This window comes from Ornithodoros turicata, chromosome 3 (genome assembly GCF_037126465.1).
Source record: "Ornithodoros turicata isolate Travis chromosome 3, ASM3712646v1, whole genome shotgun sequence".
Lineage (NCBI taxonomy): Eukaryota > Metazoa > Arthropoda > Arachnida > Ixodida > Argasidae > Ornithodoros > Ornithodoros turicata.
In genome coordinates this window covers 80,215,299-80,218,902 of record NC_088203.1, presented here as the reverse complement: position 1 = coordinate 80,218,902, position 3,604 = coordinate 80,215,299, and the positions used below count along the sequence as shown (strand labels likewise).

Here is a 3,604-nt window from a genome sequence, read left to right as displayed (position 1 = left end):
ATGCGATACTGTGACCCGGGTGTATTAGGCTCCGTTTAGCGCTGAAAATACGTACGGCGAAATATACGTGTTCAATCGTCCTAAGATATCGTCACGACATTGAAAGTTGTCGAAGCCTATCCCAGCTATCACCGTTCCGCGTGAACGTTACGCCGTTATTTCTGTACGTCACACTTCATGTTACCGAATTCCACGCGGTGCTTTCGAACTGCCAGTGAACCAAACATAGGTTGAAAAAACGCCAGCCCTGCAAAAAACATGTGCACTGTACCATTTGACTTGATACCCCCCGGGAGACGGCAACCCATACGCGATTTTCATTGATTTCAATACCCACTGAAGAACATATCGTTTCTTTTAAATAATCAATCAATCGTTTTCGAAACTTTAGCGAGTGTATATTGTAGGGTGCCGACGGATCGGAAAAAGAAGAAACGAAGAAGAGGTTAGTTAAAACTCGGGCAACGAAGAATAAAACGAAGGTTCTTGTGTTGGGCATATCACATATATGTCTTGGAGCTTTCATGAGGCTTTTCAAACCCGCAGCAGGACTTCTGTAGAAAGCAAAAGTGTTTGCGATTCGTGATGTGGAACCATGCGGCGAGACGATGTTCATCCTTGTTTCTGAGAGGAAATATATGCACATAATGTCCCTTAGCGGTGCAGTTTTTACAGCACAAAGCTGTGCAGCACAGCATATCTCAGTTTTCTGGGCGCAAAACACCCCTTATGAAAATGGACTTTGCCTGTCAATTGACATTCTTTGGACATCCTTTGGGTTGTTTGGTATTTCTTTTGACTTTGACTTTCTTTGGACTAACGCCCAAACAAAATCTATAGACCACCTTTGGCTTTTCTTTTGTGTGACTTTCTTTGGCCGGCTGCCCAAACAAAATCTATAGACCACCTTTGGCTGTTTTTTGGTTTGACTCTCTTTGGCCGGTTGCCCAACCAAAATCTATAGATCACCTTTGGCTGTTTCTTGGTTTGACTTTCTTTGGCCGGTTGCCCAAACAAAATCTATAGACCATCTTTGGCTGTTTTTTGGTTTGACTTTCTTTGGCTGGCTGCCCAAACAAAATCTGCAGACCATCTTTGGCGTTTTTTTTTTGTTTGTTTGACTTTCTTTCGCCTGTTGCCCAAAGAAAAGTTGTTGGCTACCTTTGGCTTATTTTGATGTAATTTTGCCTGTGCCTTTGGATTGTTCTAAGATAATTTAGTTATTCATTTCAGCTTTCCTTTAGTTTAAGTTTGTTCAGCCACTTTGGAAACTCCCAACAATGTCATTGGCTTAACTTCCCTTGAACGGCCAAAATGTTTCCTGTAACAGTCTTCTACCTTGAAGTAGACCGTACAAATAAAAGGCAGGAATTGTACACAAAAACTTGACGCCGTCCCAACATGAAGATACCCCGGCATGAATTGTGCACCGAAACCTGACCCAACATAAGCTATGTCTCACTACTGATGCCGTTCCAACATGAAGATACCCCGGCATGAATTGCGCACCGTAACCTGACCCAACATAAGCTAGGTATCACTACTGATGCCGTTCCAACATGAAGATAGATACATATCGTCGAAATGTTCGTCATGATGATACACTCTATAGGCGCGTTCCCAAGCACGCGATTTGTGGAGCGACGGCGACAGCGACATTTTTTTTTTTTTTTTTCTGTTCCGCGCAGGCAGAAGCAACATGTTTTTCACAACCGTACGGTTTGGTTGTCAACATCGCTTCAGGTTCCTCTCGCATATAAATCGTTGAACGAAAGCCGAGACATGGAAAAATTGTCGCTCCCGCTGTCGCTCTCGCAAATCGCGCGCTTGGGAACACGCCTTTAGAGTGTATCATCATGACGAACGTTATAGCGATGCACGGCTACGCAGCGTTCAACTAATGTTGCACAAATCAAAAATCAACAAAACATTTCATTAGCTGCCCAATCCGACACCGCAAGTGGCCCGAAATATCGAAGTGTCTTGTTTGTTTGAATCTATTCACTGTGTTATTATCCGCTGTTTAGGCATATGTGTTATTAATAATATGATTAAACAACAGAACTGGAATGTGCAATTTTATTCGGCGTTGTTTACATATTTGTAGTTACAGGTTCAGGTTGCGCGGTTGCGCCGTTCCTCTCCTTTAGTCGAAGCAAACTGCTAGGGCTATCGAAGCCAATCCAAGCCGCAAGCGAAGTGTAGGTAATTGTTTGGTTTGTCGCCGCACGTGGTTTTGAATTGAGTGTTCATGTTGTGTGGTGTCCTGTATTTCACACGTTTCATTCACACAATTTTCTATTTGCGTAACTACGTGCAACATGCACATTTTGGTGAAGTGGCCAGGCGTGAATATGCTGGACGTTTATCCCGTCGACAGCCTGCAAGATATCGAATTAGGTTTAAGTATTAGTTTAAGTATTTCGTATGTCCCGGCAAACGTGGACATCGCTAAGGGGAAGACATGCCTCATACAGTGCAGCAAGAATGCAGAGCCCTCTGAAGCCTTCTTCGTTGCTGCGGGTAAGTCCAGCGTGTACAGAGAAATATGCTTTGTTTTTCCAAAGCGCGAGAGGCCAGACGTTTGCGCAACCAATTACATGTACGCCTCGAAGGGCGTATGGTAACTGCAGTCTCCCTGTTTCTGCCCAGTATTTGTTACGCTGTCTAAATCAACCGCAGACGTGGAATGGCGTGTCATTTAGCGCTACCAATTTAGACTTACCTACGGTTACCTATAGTAAAAAGACATTAATGGGTTCTGCATTATTGGTCCTGTTGTAGAACCAGCCTCAGAACATCAATTTCTCATGTTTGATTGCTTGTCCATTGATTTGCTGCTGGAACAAGCCTAACTACTTCTTCCACTAGGCCTCAGGGTGCACACTGTACACATTGTGCAGAGCACAACCGGAAAATAGAGGAGCTTGAGCATGCAAATGCCCGCCTGACAAAGAAGCTTCGCAAAGCCAAAGAGAAGTGTGGTAAGCTGATATTTTTGCTTTTTTTACATATGTTGTGACAAGCATGTAGCAGGTAATTATTTTCAGTCATGACCAACATGGTGGATCAAATGGAAAATCTAATCCAGACTGCCTCCAGCCAGAACGCTGCTGCTGTTGCAGCAGCTCCAATGGTAATGTTCGTCTCGCCTGTGGTGGAACTCAGATTTTGATATTTTATTTGTGTTTGGTTAGTGCGGATGAGCCGTAAGAGCGTGCTTGGAAGATATATCATTTGAAGTTAACAGTTTGCAGGACAATACGTGTAATACCTCTTTTCTATGCAGCTGGACATCGGCGTAGATGTTTGGGTGGACGCCAGTGTTCTGCACAGAATAGAGAGAAGCTGCAAAGGGGACAGGACAAGGTACGACTGCATAAGCATAGCTCTCTCTCTTGCCCAATTCGCCCATTTTTCTCTTTTGTAAGCTTCATTGTTCCATTTCTTAACACGCTTTTTAATTTGCAGGCTGGCCCTCATTTGGGCAGTGTTTTCTCCTGAGGAGATGATTGGGCGAACTTCATATGGGATACCATGCAACGCCCACTAAGGTGCTGCTCTGAAACCTGCAGTGGATGAGACACGGCGTGAAGCACCCGTA

At 44.1% G+C, this 3,604-nt stretch overlaps 1 long non-coding RNA gene across 1 annotated transcript; it reads left to right on the top strand.

Moving 5' to 3' along the window:
- The first annotated feature begins 2,442 nt into the window (after window positions 1-2,442).
- Window positions 2,443-3,300, top strand: LOC135387389 (uncharacterized). The gene is made up of 4 exons (XR_010421086.1): window positions 2,443-2,523; window positions 2,872-2,984; window positions 3,051-3,136; window positions 3,290-3,300. It is a non-coding gene; the product is annotated as an uncharacterized LOC135387389 (long non-coding RNA).
- The last annotated feature ends 304 nt before the right edge of the window (window positions 3,301-3,604 follow it).